Genomic DNA, 25728 nt, shown 5'->3' with positions numbered 1-25728 from the left:
AAACTGCTACAGCACCCAGAGGGTTTCTGTGAATATGGTTACTTCCTCCTTCTAGTTGCTTCCTCCTGGGCTTTGGATTCTCCTGGGTCTCCTATCTGTGGATTCAGTTTTGAATACAGATGCCACTAAGAGAAAGCAAGGAAGCATTCACAGACCTGGCGCCTCCTGCTGCAATGCTGAGACATTCTGCACTGGCTGTGCAACTCTGCGCGCCTGTGGTTCTTCCAGAATTGTCTCGAAGACTCACACCCATGAGGTCATGCCCAGCTGACCTCCTTAGAACGTGATACCCCGAAGCACAGCTGTAAAAATAGAGCACTCTTACAACTTCTTATTCACTGATACACAACAGAATGGTCTCTCCATGTTAGGGAACTAGTATGTTCGTGTAATTACATAAATACAAGGTGAAATAGATGAATAAAAGAAGCTTATAGAAATATATTTTCTCATGATCAAGCTATATAAAGCAAACTCTGAGACATATAGGTTCTGACCACTTAGAAAACAGTGATGATACAAGAGCTCTTTAACTGAGAGCGCTCGAAGTTTTAGATTAAACCACTATATATAATTCTCTTTCAAACATAAACATCTACCGTTAACACATTCACGCATTTCCTCATGGCATGTAATTTCCCACAGATTACTTCTAAGTCATACAATTTCAATTATTTTATTTTAAAAGCATGAGGCCTTGATTCAATTGCCACTGTCAATTCCAAGTTTATCTATCTACCCTGTGATTCTAACTAGTTAATGACATTTCCATTCACTCAGACTGGCTTTCTTCATTCCAGTGTTTCTGGTGTGTGTTTTTATTTTAAGCCTATAAAAACACAAGGAAAAAGAACTCTCAAAAATTATAAAGACCTCTGAAGCAAGTCACTCCAATTCACTTTCTTCAGGAGGCAAAAATCTAAGTAACAGAAATAAAAGGAAAATTACAGAACAGTTCCTGGAGAATGTTCTTTATTTATGTGAAAATATAAAATAACCTCTGCTCTCTTCCTTTTAAGCATTTTCTTTCAGAGCTTTATATTTAATATTTGATTCATAATTGAATAACAAAAATTTAAAAACGAATCCTACTAGATTCTCACGGGATAGGCCTGTAATGCACTTTACCAGCGAAACCTCAAACCAGGAACTGTCTACAAATATCTAATATGCAAATGTAGGTCTGAAGTAATCTCACATATGAGCCTTTTTAACCCTCAGCATCATATTGCTATTCATGAAACATGTCAAAATGCAGTTTATATGATGGACAGTTCATCAGCCTTCAATTCCAGTGCCCAGTTTTATAAATATCCTCTTATTTGCCCTCTACAAATAAAATCCATGTTTAGAAGAGGTTGAATCTATTTAAATTTAGGAAATAAAATGTAAGCTGCACTAACTATACAAGACTAGTAAACAGCATTTTAAAATATTTTTAAGTTTACTTAGTCAAAAACCAAACCCTGACATGGGTCTCATTCAGTTCTCACACATTTAGAGTGACCATGCTCTGCTCATATTAATAAATCATAAATAAATCTATACCAACTCTGTCTTGGCCACTGATGGTAAAAAGTAAAGAATCCAGTCCCTCAAAGAAGACAGACATCTCTGTAATAATCACTTGCTCAAACAATATAACCACAGGAGTTAAAAAACACTCTATTCTGGGTAAAAACAGAGTTTTCTAAGGACTATTTTATGTCCTTAGACGTAAATAAACTTTTCAAAAGAATTTCTATAGTAGGAAAGTGAGAGGCTCAGTCTTCCTATATGCCCAGCAAACATTTCCTTAACCATTCATTCCATCTCCAGAGATAAGAACTGTGGCCTTTACATGCATAACTGACTCCTGTAGTCACACAGTTACCACCAAAAAGAAAGTCACAAATGTAAGATGAATGTCTCCTCTGATGTATTCACCTACTACTTGTTATTGTGTTATCTTAGTATCTCCCAGGACTTCACCTCCAAAGTTTATGGCACTAAGGGCTGGCTTTGATGCAGTTCTGGATCACAGTTCTATACCAGCAAATGACTCACAGCTTTGCTTGGTGGTGGTACCAAGGTGGTCCCCTTCTGTACATCCGAGTAACAGATTTATATTCCCAGTATCACTCAACGATCAAGTCCACACCTTATGGTTTAGATCTAAAATGTCCCCCAAAAGTCTCATGTTCAGGGATAGGGCTTTTGGAAGGGAACACTATAATCATCAGTTCAGAGCTGACTGTGCCGTTAGGAGACAGGGCCTGGCTGGAGGTGAGATACTGAAGACACGGGCTGCAGAGGTTCGTTCTTGTCCCTGGTTGTTCCTTTCTCCCTCTCTCTGCTTTCTGGCTGCCATGTGTGAACAGTCTTCCTCCACCAGGCTCTTATACCATGCCAGTCCTGCCTTGGGAATCCACGAGCCATGGACTGAACCCACTGAAACTGAGCCATATAATCCTCTCCTCCTTTAAGTTGCTTGTGTCAGATACTATGTCCCAATAATGAGAGTGTAACTAAATACACCCCATGACCCACAACAGAAGGAAGAACTCAGTTGGCAATTTCCCAACTATATTTTAGCGCTATATTTTCCCAATATATTTTAGCCTCCAAATTTTATTTCTTTAGATATCAGATTATTTATTGTAACAGAAGAATAAACTTGCCTCTGGGATGGGAGGAGGTAACGATCATCAACAGGAAGAAAAATGTTTAAACTAATCTAAGTAAATAAATAATTTAACCATCTTTTTTCCTAATGCAATCCTTCATTCACCAGTTAAATCTACCAAGTGTATACTGACCTACATGAGGAATCAGGCCATGTAGTCATGGAAGAGGGAAAACTGGAATTTGACTTCAAACGGCCTGAACTTAAACTACAACTCTAAAACATACCAGCTGTGTATCCTTGGACAAGATACTTAACTTCTCTGTCCTTCAGACTTTTCATCTATAAACTGAGACTAATAACCTTTCCTCGTAAGATAAAGAATTTGAGGCATAAAATAAACAGCAAGATAAATTAATTAAAACAAATAAAGGTTCTAGAAAAGAGGCTGGCACTTGATTTTTTAAAAATCACTATTATGAATTAAAAATTCTACCCGATTCTGATGTGACAAGAACATATAAGGCTATGTTGCTATGTTGTAAGTGGGGCTACAAACAAATCTCAAACCACTGATTTATCCTCATCAGAGAGAACTATGAAGAAAGGGATCCTAAAACTTGTTTGCAAATTCTAGAACTTAATTCTCTTTAAGTCAGAAAAGTTGGGATCTCATTTAAATGTCTCCCCTACATCTACCAGGAGTCACAGCTAAAGTAGCCATTTACATTAAAGAGCAAATGACAGACAAAAATAAATGCCAATCTCCCAACTCCTAAGTCACTTTCCATTCTTTTACTACCTGAAGACTCCACGGTGCATTTGGTACTGATGCTCACAGCCTCCTTAGGGAAACGCTTGACTCCAGTGGCTTCTAGAAGACTCATAGTAACCTTCTGTAGCTCTAGTCCATGCCAATTTATGTTCCCAGTTTTCATGATCTCCTGTTTGTTCCTTAAACTTCATCCACACTAAGCTAGACAGAATTTTCCAAAGGCCCCATGCATCTTCAAAGCCTCCGCCAGCCATTCAGGGAGACTCCAGATCCTTGCAAGGGCAGCTGAGGAAAGGAAATGTTCCCTTCATCTCCCCTTCAAGGTTCCCTTTTCTTTTGCTTTGATCCTACAGTGTCCTAACTTGACTTATAGTGGGCTCCTTCCCTACACCCTGATGTCTTTAAGGGTAGCAATTGTGCTCTGTGTTTGATAAATATAAACGGCACAAATAAAAAAGCAAGTAAGTAGTCTTTTTAAAATTTAAAATAATAAGATCCAGAATGGCCTAAGCTTCTTTTCCCCTTACCACATTCTACTAAGTGCTTACTAAAAACCAAGTACTTGAATCCATTTAATCCTCCTAATGTCTTGTTGAGGAACTACACCTCTTTGACAGATAAGAAAACTGAGGCTAAGAAAAATAGCATAGCTTGCCCATGGTTGCACAAATAGAAATTGACGAAGGCATCGTTTAGACCTCAGTACACCAGCCCTGAGACCTATTCTCCTGGCTACATGCCCTTTACTTGTCACAACTCTGATTAAGCAACAGAACTGGCTCTCCATGAGAATTATGTGACTTCTGTCCCTTAAAGACAGATTTTTTTTAAACTACTTTGTCCATGAATGCATACATAAACATATAGTATCTTCCAGAAAACAAAAATGCTTTTCTATAAATCTTGCTCAATGTCATCCTATTACCAATAAATCAATACTTAGTAATAAATGAACTGACTATAAATAATCAATACAACTAACAATGAGAAATATTTCATAATTAAATACTTATTAGCGATTGAATAAACATGAGCAAAGTGCAACTGAGGGTACTAGAAAAGAATGAAGTAGCAAGTTAATGCTGTGTGTAACCTTTACCATGACGTTCGCCACAATCTCCTACATGCCATGAGCATTTTTATTTAGCACCATCCAACCGAGAGACTGTCTTTCTAAGACTATCTTTCTACCTTTTCTAAGACTGTTCATCTCAATACCAAATAATATTCTAGCTGAGAAGCCTCACTGGAGGGATCCCAAACAGTCTGTTTTTCATTTAACTGCACGTCAGTGAGACAGAGAAACCTCACAATTAAATCAATGCTTTCAGGAGATGAATATAAATTTCTAAATTCCTAGTCAAACACTCATTTTGTCACAAATATTTACTGAACACCAAGATGTGCAGGGCCCTAAAGCAAAACATAAATGTAGGGCCCCTTACTCAAACCTGTGAAATTTCAAGATGGACAGAAGAGCGCTGCACCAAACTCAGGGACCTTCTGATCTTAGGGCTTTGCCACTGCACAAGTCCTGGCCACAGAAAGCAGCGCCGTTGAGCACCTCTCCAAGCACTGCAGGTATAGCCAGAGCCTTTGAAACCATTTCGACAAGATCCAGTCCTGATTTGTGGGGTTGAAAAACTCAAAGACAGCATCAAAGATCCCAGGAGGCAATGTCAAATATGAACTACAATTAAGCATTTTAAAAACTATAGATCCCAAGCTGCCACTTAGAGCCTCAGTGTAAAATGCAAGTCAAAATCCTTTCAATTCAAGTGGGCTTCTCTTAAGCTTCCCTAAATGTCTTCTTTGGTAAATTAATAAGTCAATAAATTTTTCAATGATTTTCATCAGTTCGAAAGGGGGAGTTACAAATCATGAGAATAGTACAGAAAGCATCAAGGTTGCACTATTGCTAAAAAGGTGCTTCTTCCAATGTTTCGATTGAATATATGTTTATTGTGCACCTATTATATGTTTACACGTCAATTTTTCAAAATCTAATTAGGTCTCACTCTTGCTGTATTTAAACCACTTGACAAAAAAGGAGAATTCCAAAAGTACAGCTTGGGAACATGAAACAGCACTGCAAATACAGCACCGGTGCCCAGACCAAACGCTCCGAACAGGGCCCCATTCTGGGCACCTGGAATTCAGCGAGGACAAGGACGCTGAAAACCGCCCTTGCTTGCACAGCTCAGTGGGAAAGGCAGACAGCCAATAACTCATTCTTTTTTAAAAAAAACTTCAAATTACAATTCCAAGATAGAATGAGGGCTTGCATTTATTCTGGGATTTTCCTCTAAGAAATACAAACTTTTCAGATGAGATGTAAAAGATAGTCCTCAACCCAGCCTCCTCAGAGCTGTACTTGTGGTCAGGAGAAAGGCACAAATTTTTTCGACAACACAAAAAGTACGATATGGCCCCAAAGTAGGTACATCTGCAATTCATGTAAAAATCCAACCATGTGTTTGGACCACAATAGCACCTAGGTGAGGTGCTATAAAAATTCAAGTTGTAGGCCGTCTCCGTGTGCAGTAGCTTTTACACAGCAGCATGTTAATCTCCTGGTGATTATAAGATTCAATTACTCATAATTGAATCTATGAATCTAAGGATCCTACTTAGCACCTCCAGCAAGAAGCTGCACTAGAACTGGGGATTATTGTTAATACAAACCACGAGGAACTGATCCTGATAGTAACACAACTAAACGAACATTTTCACGGTGCCAGTGTTGTAAATGGCGAAGGTAGGTTCAGGAGCACTTAAATCTTAGAGAAACGAAACAGAGTGCAGTGGACCCGCATATGATGTGGTCTCAAAGGATGGAACTAACATCCACTAGAGTATGCGATTCCAGTTATATCAGGTATAACTTTTATATAATTTTACTATGGGGAAAAGAAAGGACAAGAGAATTACATTTAAAAAAAAAAATTAATTTTGCCCCAGTACTCTGGGAGGCTGACGCAGGAAGATCACAAGCTGGAACCTAGCCTGGGCAACTTAGTGAGACCCTATTAAAAAAAAGCTCAATTATAAATTCCAATTTTATTTCCTTAAATAGGCCATTGAGAATATCTTCACCCTCAGAAATTTTTGTGAACTTCATAGTCAAGTAACTGGGTAGGGTAATATCACAACTGAGGTTCTAATCTCTTCTTTTAGAAGAGAAGATCTTTGTATTATCGTTGGTCAAAGGAAAAAATAAAGCTACCCTACAGGCATCATTTCAAAATCTATTTTCTCTTATCCCAATCTAGTCAGTGACCTTAAAGTTCCTTATTGCATAAATCAGCAAGAAGTTTCCCAAGAAAAATGACACTGTACTACAGACACATGTAATGCTCATGTGGGAAGTTTTTTTTTTTTTTTTTGAAGGAAAATACTTAGGCAATACAAAAGCGCGAGTCAGTGGTTTGCTTCGTGACTCAGCTACGCGTAAACACATAAACAACATACATTCCAATGTGGAACAATTTACGAGGAGCTACGAAATAATATTTTCATCTAGTTCAGTCCGTCCTCTGTCAAGTCTTTGATATAAGAAACCTCAGCAGACCTCCCAGTGAACTTTGGCATTCGGGCTGTGTGGCCCAAAGAACAATCTACCATTACAAAGCCTATTCATGAGGGAGGGAGGAGGCAGGCAAGGCCCCCAGAGCCGGAGCTGATGCTGTCCTCCGGGTCACACTCCAAGCGTAGAGGACACACGGGACTCACGCCACTAAGTTACCGATCATTCGCACACAACGTCGATCCTAAAGCATAACATGAAGCATCGTGAGTGCAAAAGTGAACACTTATCTAAAATGCCTCGGTTGACTCGTGTTCAATTTGAAAAAAAAAATCCTACCTACAACAAAAAACAAGGCAGTAAAAAAATCCACCTATAATTTCAGGATAATAAATGTCAGGGCTGCCAGACTGTCTTTAAGTTTGCAAAATCATTAGTACTTTGTTAAAAAAAGAAAAAGAAAAACGGAAGCTACCATTTTCACCTAAATAACGACTCAAGCCCTGCCTAGGAGAGGTTTCCGCGAGGGCTCCGCCTGGAGCGCCTGTGCGCACGGTGCCTGCACTTTGCACCCAACGCTCAGAGCTCGGTTTCCACGACACAGTCAGGAGGTGGCAGTTAGAGAGGCTGAAAGCAGGTTTCCTGTCAGGGCTTCGCGAGCAGAGAGACTGCATTGTGTCAAGACACAGAGAAATCGGCCGGGCCCTCTGAGGTCAGCATTATTCAGCACTAAGGCCGGGTCTGGGGCGCCCCCACCCCACGCCACGGCCGGGTCCCCAGCTCCTCCCACGCCGGGCGCCCGCGCCACGCTCGGCCGAGCCTCTGCACCCCGGGTGTCTGCGGGTGCCCGGGGCGCGGCGGCCCGAAACTAGGTCTCGGCCGGCCGCCGGGAGCGGCGAGCCCCACTTTCTCCGGGCAGGAAGGGGGGAGGCCGAGAGCATTTCCTGTTGTGCTGCTGAACCCGGCGGAGACGTCACTGCATTCATACTCCCTGGTGTCAGCGGCCCCGGGGCCAAAGTTCAGGCGCGGGCAGGGCGGGCGGGGCTGGGGTGCGCGGCCGGGGCTCCCCGCGCCCGCTCGGGACGCGGCCACCCGAGGCCACCCGGGCCGCAGGGCGGAGCTGCGCGGTGACCTCGCCGCGCCACCGCTCACCTCCCGAGCGAGCGGGGAAGACGCGCGCTTCCTGGGGCCGGAGGAAGCACTTTCCCTGCGCAAGTTTCTCAGCTGAATTTTGAACGTAATCTCCCCCAGCGTGACTGTTTCCATTAGGATTATTTTTAAATCATCAAAAGCGCACCGCGTTCAAGCACTGCTGGAGAGATGGTTTTCCCTTCTCCAGCTGTGGATTCCTTAAGTAACTGTCAGCATCTCTATACCGCATAAGTCCAATCAGGTCAAAGAACGCACCGCCCCAAAAAATCCCTCAGATGACTCTAAAAGCATATTCTGCATGTTTTCATTATTAAAACACTTTTTTATTAGGACACGAAGGTATCACTTCACAATCAAGGAAAAATGAACAGTTGTTTAAGAATCACTCTTACAGTTATCTTCCTTCATAGCAACAAAAGGTTTGGCCAAAATGTTTTAAAACAGAAACTATTCATTCATATTTTTAAATGATGTTTTTTAGTTTCCTTGATCCTAAATTTCCAGCCTTCCATTTCGTTTCAAACCATAAACCAGATTATAACCATGTGTAATTGGACAGAATTGGTGACTTACAGTAAATAGCGGTTAAAAAAGTATGACCATAAGCTGTTGTATAATAATTGTGAAATTAAAAGCTGAAATAGCTGTTTCACTTTGTTAAGGAACTGGGTTGTTAATTACAGGATAAATAATAGATTCTGTTCTCATGGTGAACCAACAAGGGAGATGTTATGTTGTCCCAATATCCCTAATATTTGAGCTAAGCAATGTTTCCCAACTGGATATGAATTAAAATGTTTATGGTTTTATGTAAGGTGAACTATGGACTTTGGGCGATCACTATGGTCAATATAGCTTCTTGGATTTTAACAATGTGTCAATCTGATGCAAGATTTTGATGCTGGGGAGGCTGTGGTTAGGCACTGGACGTGAGAATTCACTTTATCTCCTGCTCAGTTTGCTCTGAGCCTAAAACTGCACCCCCCATAAGCTAGTTTTTGCAAATATGTTTAGACTTCCATAAGTATCACGATACTTAAAATGTTCTTTTCATTGTAACCTGCAAATTCGCACATAACACAGAAATCAACATCTTAGTGGCTTTGTGAAGTTCATCACCCGGGTCTCCTCCTCCATAAAGTTTCATTTTTAAAAGGTTACTGAAATCTATGTGAGAGGGACATAAAAGACTTCATGCTTTAATAAACGCTAAGTGTCGTATCTAGTCATTTGCCTGAGGCAACCTTAGGTAACATGAGCCACCACCTAAAGTGATCCAAAGTCTACCAGTACTTAAGCTGTTATTTCCTAAACAGCTGAGTTAATCATATATTTTATCACCTAATATTTTATATTTACATAGTAAAGCTTACTGTTCGCTTCACATATATTTCTATCCTCATTTTATCGAGAAATAAACTCAGAAAACTGAAATCTCCACTCAGTGTAGGACCATCAGTGTTGCAAAGTCCTAAACTGAGCTCCTTTCAGTCTTGCGGAAAAGGAGACCTAAATCCTAGCCATTCCCAAACTGCTTACTCCAAACTGAAACCACGCCTTTATTTCTTTATTAATACCGAGTGCCTTCACATGAGTTCTAGAAAGGACCTAAGAAATAATCCATCCAACGTCTGTACTTCCTTGCTTGGACACAGCAACTTCTAAATGCCTCTTTCCAAACAGATCAAAGGAATTTTTATTATAAAAGTGATTCCAATGTGTGCAGTCCTAGGAATTAATGCAGGGGGTTGTCTGTCTCCCAAATCAATCCTTTTAGTGCCTTTCGTGTCCCTCCCCTGATATTAATCACTTTTGTCCATGAAATCTATGCGGTCATTCTTGTGCTTTTCATTAGAGCATAGCTTTCCTTACTCCTTCACATCATCTGTCAGTGGTGTATGATTAACATGCCACAAACTACAAGTGAATGCTCAAATACTGTCCAAGCTCAGTGAAGACTGTATTCCAAGTTCATGCTCTCTAGTTTACATTTAAGTGCCAATGATGGCACCTGAGAAGGACAAGAGGGATGGCTAAAAACTATTCCATTTTCTAATCCTAATTACAGGCTAAATGAAATCAGTACCATCATAAGTTTAGTACAGACTGAAGCTATAAAGGCCAGTATGACAGCAGTAAAATAAATAATTTGTGAATAAACGCAAAATTGAAAATATATGAGTTCTTCAGGTTCCTGGGGCAATTTCCAAATGCATCTCTGTAACATTATATAAACAAACAAACAAAAAAAGAATGTTCTGTAGGGTAACATATTTTACACTTTCTCTTCAGAAATGGAAGGGGGAAAAAAAACTTTAAAATGCTCCAATTTTGTGGTTTAAAGTAGGTTATGAGAGTGCATAATTCTAACCTAATATATTATAATTTCATTCAATGAAAAAAATCAGACTGGAAGTAACCCAAGTTAAGACTCATTTAACTCAGGATTGGTTTCACTTCAGTGTGTAGTTAGAATACAAGAGTAACAACAAATTGTTACCATGACACTTGGATCTCTGTTTCTGGGATCTCAGCTGCCAAGACCTATAGGTGGTTTGAGGACTGTCCGTGGCTCCTCTAAACAATAACAAGATGAGATATCAACACCTTAGATCTCTCAGGTTCCAGATGCAAGTTAATAGATTCTTGAGATTGTAACAGGTTTATGCACTACTTCAGCATCTAAAAAAAAAGCACACCTTTCTCAACCTCCATTTATACTTTACATTTAAGAATAGTCCCTCAGTAAAAGTTAAATGATAGTAAGTGCTCAGCTGTCCTACAATCACACGTTATTGAATCACCCAGTCTTCACATGCATAAAAGCAAAACTGAAAATTAATGAACTGTATAATTTCTTTTACTAAAACAGTTTTTATTCTCTCCTACTCTCTCACAAAGTCCTGTGTATTTCTCCGAAAAACTAAAGCTAACTCTAAAATATGACAATTTCCATAATGATTAAAAGAGCTCCAATACCTCTGAGGAAATGCTAACCTTTGTTTTAGTAACATAAAATCACTGACTTTCAGTCTGTGTCTAATACATCCTGACTGTACAGAGGTCCGCCTGTTCTCTAACATATGTGCCTACTTCAACATCGACCTTCCTTATAATTCATTAGTAGACTATAAGTAATCTATGCAGTCAAATTAAAAGAACTTCCTCATAGATACTAAAAATAACATCAATCTCAAGTAAGAGTATCTTTCAAGGTTGTTCATAAGATGCAAAGAAACTCCTGGCATACCATACAGTACTATGTAGATATAATAGACATGCATGGAAATACTTTGCAACATTCTATTTCCCCATTCTTAAGTAATACAAAATTATATACTGAAGAAAATGTGTCTCGTATTAATATGGCGTGTCATTTACATGTTCAAAAAGTAGGAAGGAAAAGGCAGCTATCACTGGCCAAGATGTGAACATAACGATATGTCTACCAGGAGTGTATCTGCTTTACCTTTAAGGAAAAAGTCATCATCTTTGAGGTTGTTCAGTTTCTAGGACACAGTATGTAATATAATAATATGCCAGACAGATGTGGAGACACACATCTGCAACTCCAACTACCAGGGAGGCTGAGGCAAGAGGAAGACCACAAGTTCAAGATCAACCTGGGCAACTTCATGAGACCCTGTCTCAAATAAAATTTAGAAAGGGCTGGTGATGAAGCTCAGTGGGGAGTGTCTGCCTAGCTTGTGTGCCCTGGGTTCAGTCCCCACCACTGCAAATAAGAATGTGCCACGTCAAAGTCCACAGGGCCTATATGTGATGTTATTTATACCAGCAATTGAATTTTCTGCATTGAAATTTTCATATATGAATCTTTTACTTCTTTCCTTCATTTAATTCTTTGTAAAGCTACAGAACTGCCAAATTTAGGGATCAAACTCTTCCTGTGCTGTGGTATATCTGCCACTGCCTACCATTTTATAAGCTAAAAAAATACATAAGCTGGAAAACAAGTGCTTAGACAATGTTTTCCATTTTCTTTCCCACCAACATTCACTTAATATGCATTTTATGCTGCCCTCAAACCAGACACTTCCCTAAAAACACTTTTGACATTTTCCTGCAATGATGTGTTTGTACACTTTGCCTATCAAAATCAAGGCCTAGCTAAACCATCCTCTTCTGCCAAAAAAACCTCTCCTGAGTCCTCACTGGGGAATAACTTTACATCTTTTTTATGCCTCGAATATGCCTCTCTTTCAGTTCCTCACCTGGTGCCTTTAAAAACAGCTTCTTTTCCATAACTCTTCCTCAATATAACAAATTATAAAGGTTTTGATGAGAATAGTGTAACACTATTCATCTTTGGCCTTCCATTTGTATTTATATTGTATTTTATGTTCCCATATATTTTCCCCATACCAGAATCTCAGTAATCACAGGGTTAAAATCAAGCTGCATTACACCATAACACATTCTAATTCTGCTGCAGTTATGCTACCTACAAAGCCCCAGCAAGCACACGTAGACCTTTTCTGTAAGCCATTTCTATACTGGTTGGTAAGAAGCTGTCTGAGAAGTGACTGCAGGTAAACAATTTATTTCTGAGGACTCATAAAAAAACAACCTTATGGGGTAAATTTCAGACGCAAAAAAACCTGACCCCTGAAGAATTAATGAAAATAAAAATGAAAACTATATTCAAGGAGATCTAATTGAAGAAAGTAGGAATACTTAGCCTGGTCAAACAATAAATATGATGAACGTGATTGCTATCTCCAAATAACTGTAAAGTTAGGCCACACGATGAGTAAACTTGTGCAGGATAGCTGTTGAGAGCTAAGTGACTGACAAATAGACATGTCCAAGTGCAACAGGCCTTCCTAACAAAGAGAAAGGTGTTCAGGTGGAGAATGAATGCTGGCAATCCCGGGTGATTTGTCCTGAGTGATTTCTCCCAGGATTGGGGATTACATGATGTCTCCAGTGGTCTTACCTAACTCTAGAATTCTAAAGAAGCCTTCACATCACAAAGTGTCTGTCACCAGCTGACAAATCGAAGTCAGTGCATGAGATCCTACACCCAAGCATAATTTTAATTAGATGCTTTAAGAGATGCCCTCAAGAAGTCATCACTGCAGTACTACAAACTGTATCACAGAGAAAGGAAAAAGGAAGACTTCTCAGGAAATGCTTGGTCACAGCCTGAGCAAAACCAAGATCAGACCCACCCAGAAAAAAGAACCAGCGAAGAACCTGAACAAAGCATCAGGCCACGCACACACTCCAAAAGGCCCTCAGGATCCCATTTCCTCACCCCTCCCCCACTCCATGCCTCAGTTTTTAGATACATTTACACGTCAAATATAAATAAGAACGGTAGCTTCATTTACACAGTTGTGCAGCATATAATAAAAATTTCATATGACATTTAAACCAATACCAGTCGGCTCAAAAGCAACCACAAATATTAGACCAAGGCATTAATTGCTTTTACGGTTGTAAAAATAGTTTACACAATCATAGCAGGCTTCAGAGCCACTGAAATTTTGTTATTAATTTCCAAATGTCTTCTGCTTGCTTCACATTGTCCCCATCCTACACCACCCATAAGAATATAAGGAAAGAAAGACTAACAATCAAGACAATTTTTTTCTCACTAAAAATTCATAAGATTATTTGCGTAAATGAGTTTTTTTCCCAGATCTTTTTTAAATACCTATCATGGCCATTTTCAGACACTGTTAGATTTAACATTAACAAATTCTCACCAAATAGCCAAAAATCAGCTGATGACTAAACAACTTTGGAGTCCATCCACTAGAAAATTCAATCTCCATACTTAGCATCCAATTATTTTTTGATACTGTCAGGTGATTAAAAGGTCACTTAAAATATTCTCAACCACTTGGCCCATTTTAGAGCCTACACTTGATTAAATTTGGGCATCAAGTTCATCACAAACATTACTGAGGTCATTTGAACAACTAAACATATTACATATTCAAAACCAGATGTTTTGGGATTCTTTCTCTTTTAGATTCGTTGTGCTTGATTATGGGTGCAACATGTAACTATCATGATATTTTATTATAAATGTGTTTTAACGACCTGCACAGAATATAAACGCACCAGGGGCTATTACAACAAGCTGTGGATTTGCTGACCATTATCTTTCTGAAAACAATTATACATGCCTATAATAAACTGCATCAATAGTAACCAACTAACTCCTGTCACAAATACAGGGCTGTGTATCAAATTTTTTTTAACAACTGAATTATTCTCAAAATTTAGTGTGGCTTCACACACTAAAAATAGCCACTTCTGTTCTCTTGTTCCCAGGAGGGAAGACAGAGCTATGAACAATGGTTCACTTTTACATATGAAGAGACAATGAACCATAACAGAGGTACAGTCACTTGGCCTGAGTCATTCTGAAAATCAATAATGAGGCAAGCAATAAACTAGCGGCAGCAGGGTTTACAGTTGACCATTCTGGTGGCCTTTACAGCCCTTAATGATCCCACCCTCAGAAGAGACATCTCAATGCTTCATTTTATTCAAAAAGTTTGTATTTCTCCCAACGTGAACACTAGTATATAGCCAATGACAAGGAAACAAACTGAGTGCTGATATCACTGAATTCTCCCCTTATGTACAGGATCACAATTACTCCACATGTAGGCGTCAGGAAAAGAAAAGTTTGATCACTGCTCCATGGATAATTGAAAGCCAAACTCTCCCATGACCTAGCCACAAATTGGACTGACCTGTGGGGCACCGTCAAGTGGCAAAGACAGAGGATTTCACCACCAGTTTTGTGAGACAAGACACAACCTCACTCCCAGCCTTCCCTCCTCCATTTCTCTTTGCCTCCTTGGGGCAAGGGGAAATGGAGTAAAGGAATACACTCCCTCTTCTACGCCCAATTTATCCAAGCAGGCCCACCAAGAATAACTCTTCCTCATACCCCACACCCATGAGCAACAGCCATCTTCACACAACTTTCCTCTCAAAGAACCCTGCACAAAAGACAGCCGAAGAAAATCTGCTATGTGCAAGAACCCCAGTTCAACTATATACATCTCTATCCAATCATTGGATGCCTCAGGACGGCTCCATCTGTTCCCTTAATGACAACAGATCCAGTTTAGAGCCTGGAATTCCTTGACCATAGTGTAAGTGGTGTTTGTGACTGCTGAGTGGGTGAGAAATCTGTTTTCTGGAGGGCTTCTTATGAAACTGAAAATGGCAAGAGGCACGCCAAGGTGAGCAAGTGGGTAAGTTCTCTGGTCACTGGAGAAAGACCAGCCAGGATTTTCAAAATGAGGGTTTCCTTCATTTGGCCCTGGAGATCCCGCCCCATCTCGCTGTGTGACAAGGTGCCTGTGCTTAGCATTTCTACCGCAAGCGTTGTGAGAATTATCATGGTAAGCATCCACCAAGTACCTATTGTGTGTCTACTGCCTGTCCTACACTGTATCCAGCCCACTTAGGTAAAAGGGCAAACCATCCAAATCTGCTAGAAATTTTGTAACAAAAGTCATCAGGTTAAAAAAATGAAAACTTCATTTAAAGAAGATTAAAAATATAAATTCCAAATATAATCGGTAGTAACCTTACTTTAACAAGCTTATTTTTTTGTTTTATTTTGTTTTTCGGTGCTGGGGACCAAACCCAGGGCCTTGTGCATGCAAGGCAAGAACTCTACCACTGAGCCATATCCCCAGCTCAGAGCTTATAAATAGAATGAACAAGGTTTTATAATAGAATGTATCACTTTTAAACTCATTTTTTTTTTAATGCCAGGACAGGATTTTATAAGGAAAAAGGGCCATAATGCTGGTCTATACCAAAGAATTTTTTTTTAAATAGTGAAACAAATATACATATGTATACAGAATCTCCCAAAAAAATGTAAACACACTTCAGGAAAAAAAATAGCATGATGTTTTTTCCACAGACCGTGTTACCCTAGTCTGGGGGACACTAGAGGATGTCACGGATCTTACAAAATGCACTTCACCGCCGGCCCTTAGAGAAGAAATTGAAAATACAAACACAGCAACCTCAATGACCATGGTTACCCAAGCAGCAGTTCCCCGTACTAATGAATGTCTGGAAGCTCAAGGCCACCACTCTGAGCACCTCTTGTAACTGCAGAGGCCACAGGTAGCTGGTATGAATCTCATGATGTCTCAGTGAGTTTAGCAGGAAAATGTTTATACAAGTTTTTCTTTTCCTGAAGTGTGTATACATTTCTTGTGGACTCTGTACATGCACACAAATATTCGGAATATTTCAGTACAGGTTTCGTACATCTCATGTAGGGATCGCTGAAACCAGTGAAAAGTGGCACAGTGACTGACTGCCTAAAAACATTTCTAAATTGGTCTGCTAGAATGTAAACTGCTTGACAGCAAGTATTGTGCTTTTACTAGATTGTCCACTGATGAATCACCAGCATCTAAAACAGCACCTTCCCAGACTAGAAATCTCTGCTGATTTAATAACAACATTTTTTTAAAAGCCAGTGGGCCCACAAACACCCTAGTGGTGTCTCTGAAGGCAGCCGAAGGCCCAAGAGTGAACACTGCTGCTTTGGCACTTGACTCTTACCCAGAAGTTCAAGTTGGGTAATTCAGGTTCTAAGGGCTATTTTTAGACCAAAGGCTCCAGAACCAGAGAATTTAGTTCACTTCATTGGTATAGCACACTGGCGGCTAGAAATGAAAAATACCAAGATTTTAATTGGTATTTCCATTTAACAGTTGAAAACCGTGCACACTGTGACACTTTTTTTCTTCAAACCAACCCTTCAAGCAAGAGTTTAATGGACCATTGGAAAATGTTTTAGTAATATTTTACTGTCACAACAATTGGCGTTCTTTTGTGTTTTTCTTTTGGTCTAATCCTGTCTTAATAATAACCATAGCTGTCATGTATTAAACATTTACCACAAGCACTCACTGAGACCTATACACAAAAAGCTCAAAAATTTCACAATGACCCCCCCACCAGGTATTATCTTTATTTTGTAACCTAGGAGAGGTGAAGTGACTTTCCTACACTACCCCAGAGCTGGGAATAGAGCTGGAATTCACCTTGTTGTGACTTTAAATTCCAGTTTTTAACCCTTAGGCTAAACATTTAATCCACTGGTACACTCCCACATTCCGCTGTGGGGAACATTATACTAATCGATAAAAATGGCTGGCCTTGTTTTTTGTTTTAATACTACCTTGCTCATGGTGCCCAGAATAGCTTTCAGGAAAACAGTCTGGAGTTCAAATCCTGCTCCATGGTGACTATCAGCATCCTCACAAAAACCATCTAACTTTTCAGAATCTCAGTTTCCTTAGGTGTAAGCAGGAAGATAACACTACATTCTCTCAGGTGGCTACAAGAGCTAAATAAGTGAGCTAAGGTATTCCAGAGCGCCTGCTCCAGAGCCTCTAAACCTCCATTCCCCTCCTTCTAACGGATTTGCTGAATTGGCACCGTCCTCGTTATTTTAAGTGCTTAGTTCATCCTGATAATACCATAATTACAGAATAAAATGACAATGCCCTCTCTTTAACTACAAAGTAGAATGTATAAACTAACAGAATATGAGTTGGAAGAAGCTTCAGCAGCCATCTGTCCCAGTCTCTTCCATTTCCTAGTGAGGGCCGGAGAGCGTGGATGACTTGCTTCCAAGTCTTCCCAGAAAGTTCACCACAAAGACGGGCCCAGACCCGATGTCCTTCCCACGCCACTCTCGCTGCCCCTCCAGACTGGGCCTCGCGTTCCCCAGGCATGGCAACACATGTAATTTTCAGACAATTAAGCAGCACAAAATAACCTCAATTTAATTGCAACCAATTAACAAGCCAAATTAGCGTTTCATATGTACACTATTTAACTAGTTGTCTGGCTTCCAAAAGAAATAAAACATGTTTTGAATGGATCTAGCATTTTAGCGAACAAAGTTACTTATAATTTAAATTACCTGTCCTATAATTTTCTTTATATGAAATCAGACATAATCTCCACTTTAAAAGAAATGGTTTTTGCAACTATCTAGATGAGAATGCATGCTATATTTTAAGTATCACATACCGATTTTTCTATGTGTGAGCACATTCACGCCTGTACACATACACAAGCTTCCAGATCCCAGGGCAAATACAAATGCAGACGTGTCTACATTGACCTATGGCCTACTTTTCAAAAGTCCCACCTTTCTGCCAGGCTTCTGAACGCTAGTGAATCTGCCACAATGCAAATAAGAGCTCCGATAATCTGCTTTCCTTTTAGAGAAAACGAAACTACCAAAGAAATCTTTGCCAAACAAAGCACTGCATTTCAAATGTACTGCACCCCACTATCTGTGCAGTCCTGTCACCAGTTAGGTACAGCTGGGTACCAATTAAGAGCTATTCAATGCATCACCTCTGCGTTCCACATACATTTACACCTAAGACTATAAATACCCTGTAATTTTTAAATATAAACAGTTTTATACATTGGTGTTTGCAGATCAGCTATCACCCTACTGTACCGTAAAAGACGGTACAGTACGTTAAAATAAGAAGGGCTTTACTTAAACTGCTACTTAAACTTGCTGTAAACATTTGCCTGTCTTTAACAAAATACTTTAATCACTTTGGGAATTTTTTGCATTTTCTGGTGCTTTTAAGACGACCATTAACAAGACCACAGAATACATACTGTCACGCAATAGAGGCAGTCTCCCTTACTTTTCCTTTGGATGTTAGAGCAATCAGACCACCTCCTTGCCACCAAGATATCCCTCCCTGGACCCTTATAATCTCTCTAAAACACACCCTTGATGGCGGTGCTCCTGGGCCCTCAAATCATAAATGAACGTCCAGCTTTCTTCTCTGAAACCCTGTACCTCTGCAGGGTCCCTGACTCCCACCTTTCCCAGAAAGGTAACACCCCTAGGTCTTTCCACTCCACTCTGTTCCGCTCAGCCCCTCCCTTCCCTCTATCTAAGGCACTTCCTCTCAGCTTTCCAGGCTCCCTATCCTAAATCACTTCCTCTGTCCAGCCAGAGGGAAAAGAGCCTCCACTTACACTCTAGTCTCACTCTGAGTCCTAAGGAAATTTGGTTTACTTTATTAGGGCGTATGTGTTCACTGGATTGTAACACTCTTGAAGTGGGGGAGCACAGTCCTTTTACCTTGCAATTACGTAGTCTGATTATACAGTCCAAGCTTGGTGCTCCTACTTAAAAATGACTCTTTTGTAACACTTCAGTTCCTTGTATTACATGAAGCATAAAACTGGGAACTACTAATAAAATGATATAGTTGACAAAGGAAGGGGGCATTATTTTCACTAAACTTTGTTTCTTCTCCTTTCCTTCACAGTATTTCAGGCTACACTGATTGCTAATCATGTGGACAGTAAAAAAAAATCTAATCTAAATTTCTCCAAAGGTCTTGATGTTTACCATCGTGAAGAAGATTTATGTGGAGGACTGAATATCTCGCTCTTTCATTAGCTGTTTAGCAACACATAGATCCAGCTTTTTTGCAGGGCTCCAAAGACTGGACAGTTATTTCTCACTGTGACCTTGTAATCACTCTGAATTGGTAGATATTTATTCACTGAATCAATCATGCTGGCCAGTTCAGTTTACCAAAGCCCCAAATAAGTATTTCTAAAGCTTAAATATATGCATATTCCATGTATACATATGTATACAGAAGAGTCATATTAACACCAATAGCTAATTTACAGGTAAGTCCCTCAAACTGAAATCAGCCTTTTAAAAATTTTCCCTGGGGTAAGAACCAATTGATTGGGAAGCACTGCAAAGAGATGTGTTATGCATAAGCCTCCCCCAACTTCTAGGCCTCACCTCTGCTTCCAAATCCCTCTCCAAAGATCAGGCTGTAACACAGCCAAGAATAGGGTCATCATAGGTCCTGGTTTATGCCAGGGGTTCCTCATTTATGCCACATTGAATAATCAGTTCGTGTGGTCAGCCCACCTGTGCACATGGTCTACCTTAGCTAGAATCACCTCTCTCCTGTTATCTGCCCCTAGCCCCGCTGGCTTGCTCTCAGCTCCTGGAAACACTATAACCCCCCAACCTGAGGGCTTTTGCATTGCCCCTTCTTGCTACAACACTCTCCTCCTCCCTGCCCATCTTTGGTTTCTATTTGACTCCTGGCTCCCAGATAGAGGTGATATATATCATTTATATGTCTCCCATAGCACTTAAAACAAAGGTGGTATTGCACAATGGTTCACTGTGCAAGTAATATCTGTCAAGCCCAGTAGATTATAAACTCCTTTTCTGATTTGAGTCATCATTATATCCTTGGTGTTACAAAGCACGAGGCACAAATATGACCCAGAGAAAATACTTGAATGACTAGATGAATGAATTGTACTGCTCAACGATGACAGGACCTCTGTCCTAGTATTCTGAAAAGAGAACTCATATGTATGATTGACAAGCCTAAAATGTGGACCTGAGTTAACTTTCTTTTTAATGATACTGTGGATTAAACCCAGCACCTCTGACTGATGAGCTACATCTCCAGGCTAGGCTCAAACTTGCAATCTTCCTGTTTCAGCCTCCCAGAGTGCTGGAATTATAATCCAGCACCACTATGCCTGCCCAGAATAACTCTTTTGGGTTTTGAGGGGTTTGAGACCAGGTCTCACTATGCAGTCCAGGCAGGCCTTGAACTCAGAGTGATCCTCCTACCTTAACCTCCTGAGTGCTGGGATTACAGGCACACGCCACCACACTCAACCCAGATTAACTCTTCACACTACATTCAACCATCCTTGGGCCCAGAAGTGATAGGCCAGACCTCCACCTGCTTTCTGCCCAGAATCACCCTCAGGCATATGAATATCATTTTTATCTTCTTTTCTTTTCTTCCTTTCTTTAAATAGGCTCAACTAGTTGAAACCTAAACTTTAAGTTGATGGGAAATCTAAAGTATATTTGTACAACAGATCTCATGTCTTAGGGAATAAAACACATAATCAAAACATATGATGAGCCAAGCATGATGGCGAACGCCTATAATCCTAGCACTCAGGAGGCTGAAGCAGGAGGACTGCTTCGAGTTTGAGGCCAGCCTGGACTACTAAGTGAGTAACAGGCCAGCCTGAACTCCTGTCTCAAAAAGACAAAACCAAAAAAAGAAAAAAAAAAAAAAAAAAAAAAATGCTTAAATTTTAAAAAACTCATTACATTAAAAGACACATTGCCAAGAATGGTGGGATAAGTACGTTCAAAGAGGGGGAGGATTTTGAGGGGAATTAATGGAAATGTATCTTTAACTGTAATAAATTTTTTATTTAAATATTCATATTTTGTGATTGTCCTTCGTTGATCAAACATTTAAGGCAATTTGTCCAAATTAAAACATTACAGTGCGTCTTCATCTGCCTTATTCATCAGATCTGGCACTGAGCAACTTCCAGCTCTTCCACCAAGTCAAAACGACCATAAAAGGTAAATGTTTTGAATCAGTTCAGGACATTAATGCAGTCAGGACAGCTAGGCTAAAGACATTCACAAGAAGGACCAGAGATATAGTTTAGTGTCCCAGCACCTGACTGGTAAGTGCAAGGTCCTAGATTTGATTCCTGGTACCCAAAAAAAAGACACTCACAAGAGAAGAATTCCAGAACTGCTTCAGAAAGTAGCAGGAACGATGGGATCAGTGTGTTCAAAACAAGAAAGAATATTTTGGTGATAAATGGCAACATGCCTCCTACTGTAAAATTTTTTTAAAGGTGTATGCATTCACTGTACTTTTTGATCACACATCATACCTCAAATGGTGGATCATGGAAGCATATGTTAAGATTGACACATTTTTGGTTCAGAACTATACTGACCCAAATATCCGACAGTTTTGATTCCAGTCTAATGCAGTCATGAAGCCAGCATAGGCCTATGCCAATGGAACGCTTGTATCCATGGTTCATCTCAGAGAAACCAAAGATTACACAGAGCAGCAAAGACACATTACCCTTTTTCACATGAATATTTTGGACTCCTGTCACGATAATGAAATCCTCAAATATTTTCCCAAATTAAAGCCATTGCATAGCTACAGATACTGGTTTACAACCTCTTCTTTACAAGCATTGCCACAAATAGCACTACAGGAAGCAGTATTTTACTTGTGATCAAATGTCAAGAGCAAACAGAACATAACATTACTGTTCAATCTCCTTCAAATCAGCAAAATCTTATTTTCATGAATTTTTCCTATATCCTTCACCCCTCTGCACTCCCACATGAATATTCACCGAACTTTTACTCAATGTCTATGTGGCTAAAGCAAAGGTAGGAACTCTAATGGTTTAAAAGTTCCTTAGGAAGCCTGAAGTCCACCAAGTTGCCTTAGCAAACTTCCTCTGCTCTTTTTTGTAATATCTACATACTAAGGTTTAGCCACTTACTAAGGTTCTAACACTTACATACTAAGGTTTAGCCAAAATATGTGACAAATTCACATATTACTTCATAAATTAGAAGCAGATCATCAAATAACTTCAGGTGGGAATTTAAACTGTGAACCACTTCTCCACCTACAGGACTAATGTACAGACCAACAAATAGCTCTGCTAATGTTGAAGATGTACTACAGTGTAAAATCTAGTTTGTTTGTTTGTTTGTTGTTTTTTTAACAGACTGGAGATAGTTACCCTGTTTAATCCACAACTGCATAGCCAGTTGATCTTTGCCCCTTTCCCATAGTATAATAGGTACTACAGCGGGTATTTCGCACCTTATTTGAGTACACTTTCACTTAGGCCAGACAGTATTTTCTAGAGTTCTTTAAATCTACTTTCCCTATGTTGAAGCTTCCAAATTAACGACAGTCAAACACTAATGCTAATTCAAAAATCTAAAACTAACATAAATACTTGTTATTTATTGCTGCTGCTGAAACGAGCCTCACTTTTTCAATAAAATGACATATTTTTTAATAAGATTCTTCATTTTAAACAGAATCAGCGTAAAAGATTCAACCTGGTTTTCTGAATAGTGTCAAAATGCCAAAAGCTCAAGCACACACATGCATCATTATTCCCCATGGCACACCTGCATATATGTTGCCTTCTGTTTTGTTTTCATAGTAACCACAACGTCTATAAACACATCTCATGTACAAGGAGCCTGATCAATCAAAAGACTCTCCTGGTTAATCTTCATGTAGCCAAACAGCATTATGTCCTTATGCAATATGGTACACACAATGAATTTTTTACATCCAGGTTCCACAGAAACATAGGAGTATCTTATCTACTTTAATCGTGTTTTGCCAAATATCTCCATAAGAATCTAATCAGTTAAAAATGAATCAACTAAATTTTAAATCTGTACCATTACTATATACTACCATTCCCAAAATTGTTCCCAAATCAACCTCACATGGATTTAATCTTAAATACCCATATGTAAATATAAGCAGTGCCTCATAAATTCAATCGTACCACATACAATCACCATAACAGAAGCACAGGTACCTGTAAGGAAATTTTGTTTTATATTTGACCTGTGCTCAAAGCAAAAAACTATATCAGACAACTTTCAAAAGATCCACCATTGTAATACAATATTTTCCTGTATATGAGAAATATATTGCATATTTCAAACCTAGTGGTCAAACGGGTTTATGACACTTGAAGCATAATGTCATTAAGTAGATATTGGTAAATCTCTTTCAGCTGAAAACAACAAAATGCACATTTGTAATCTGGGACTGTGACTCCTCAAGGTTTCACAGGAATTTTCTCTTAGCAATGGAAATGATATGCACTTTACTCACAAGAAAGCATCTCTATTTTGACAAACTATTTGGCCCCTATCCTAAAAATCAAAACCAGTCTACTCATTATACAATCCACTCGGTTAACATTTTACTTTGGCACTTTCACAAGGTTTAAAAGCAGTCATTTGCTTCATACACATGAATATATATGCAAATATTCATATATATGAATATATATGCAAATATTCAAAGCAACTTTATCTGTTCAAGGACAACTGTCACCAAATATTACTGTATCACCAGAGGAAATGCTTCTAATAAAGTTAAATGGCCTTCTTCTAGAAGGGCAGATCATTGCAAATTTAATTAAAATGAATCTTATTAATATTTCAAGTAATTTCTGGGCTTGATTATCCACTGCAAAAGAAACAACTGTATGGGAAGAGCAAAATCAATAGCCCTTGACTAGGGCTCTCAGTATGCTAGAAAACACAGTTCTCCCGTGAATTCGTGAGGTCTAGCCTTGAGGATGGGGAGGAGTATCAATATTTTTTGAAGATAAATTGAGTTATTTTTAAAATGGCAGAAGGAAGGAGAAAAAATCAGTTCAAATTTTCCATTATAATGAAAGTACCGGAAACAAGCTTTTCTATGTTCACTTTAGGCCTACATAGCTGTGCAGAGAATAAGGGTTTTGCAATGTCAGTTGCACACAGCTTCCTGTGTGAATTCTAAGCCATTACAGGTGTCCTGAGGCTTCCAGCGAAACCCACTATTAGATTCCTCCGGTCTCCTGCTCACTGCCCCCCGACCAGGACTGCACGCAGGACTGCAGGTCTCTTCCAAGCGCCTGTATAAGGACCCTCTCTGTTCTCTGCATCCCGAGGTTAAGGCCCCCACTTGCCCGTGGAGAAAGCTCTCCCGTTACGGAGGTCTAGTCCCTGCAGTCCTTTTTAGTTAGATGCTTTCAAGTGGCAAAGAGAGTGAAGAGCTGAGCCACTGGATGAAACCCTCCTTCCCCTCTGCCTTTTCCCCACTGGGAGCCACGTCCCTAAAGGACAACACCCGCGGACACTTCCCGACCTTCTCTCCCCACACAGTTTGGGCTAGGAGGGTTGGGGTCGCATTTCCTCGCGTCCTCTGCTGCACTGGATGTGTTATGTAAGAGGGACAGGACGCGGGAGGCACATGCGTATAAGCGCACCGATCCGTGATAACAGCTGGGGTGGCAGAGCCGATCTGGAGTCCCCCCGCCAAAGACGACAGACACCACACACGCACATCACCCCACACACGCGCGCGCGCACACACGCACACACACACACACAGGAAAATACACACACACACACACAGCAGTGTTTTCCTCTCACCCCTACGAGTACCAGACGCACAGAATGGTGGGGGGGGGGGTGAGGAGAAGCAGCAGCAGCACATCTGCTTTGATAGCAGCCGGCAGAGCCGCCGCGGCAGAGAGCCCCTCGTTAACCCCCTTCCTGTGGCTGCACCACGTCATGGAACATTCCCGGAACGGGCCAACGTTCCACCCACTTCAGGGAACAGACATAAAGACGCAGACCCAGCTCCCTACGGTGCACAGCCCAAACACACATGCCCCTTCCCGCTCCCCGGCCAGACGCACAGAAAAACACGCATGCAAGCCGCCCCCACCCGTCTCCGCGCGTCCGGGTCCAGCCGGCGGCTGCCGGAGCGGCTGTGCGGCCGGTGCACCCGCAAGGCGAGGGCGCCTTCGCCTGACCCTTCCATCGAGACAGTCCCCTCCTTCCGCGCTCCGCTGCCCGTCTTCCTTCCTTCCTCCTTCCTTCCTTCTTTCCTTCCTTCTCTCCTTCCTTGCTCGGAAGGAGAAGGGAGCCACAGAAATGCCCACACCGGCGCCTCCGCTGAGCTCGCTCGGCCGCAGGCCGGCGGCCCGGCCCTCGCG

The 25728-nt window shown here is 40.4% G+C and overlaps 1 protein-coding gene across 1 annotated transcript in view; it reads right to left on the bottom strand.

Annotated features, from left to right (window-relative positions):
- Positions 1–25728, bottom strand: part of Hivep2 (human immunodeficiency virus type I enhancer binding protein 2) — a 181010-nt gene that overhangs the window by 154325 nt on the left and 957 nt on the right. The window lies entirely within an intron of this gene.

This window comes from Chinchilla lanigera, unplaced genomic scaffold (assembly GCF_000276665.1).
Source record: "Chinchilla lanigera isolate Chin_1 unplaced genomic scaffold, ChiLan1.0 scaffold00035, whole genome shotgun sequence".
NCBI classification, from domain to species: Eukaryota; Metazoa; Chordata; class Mammalia; order Rodentia; family Chinchillidae; genus Chinchilla; species Chinchilla lanigera.
This window is presented reverse-complemented; position numbering and strand designations above follow the sequence as displayed.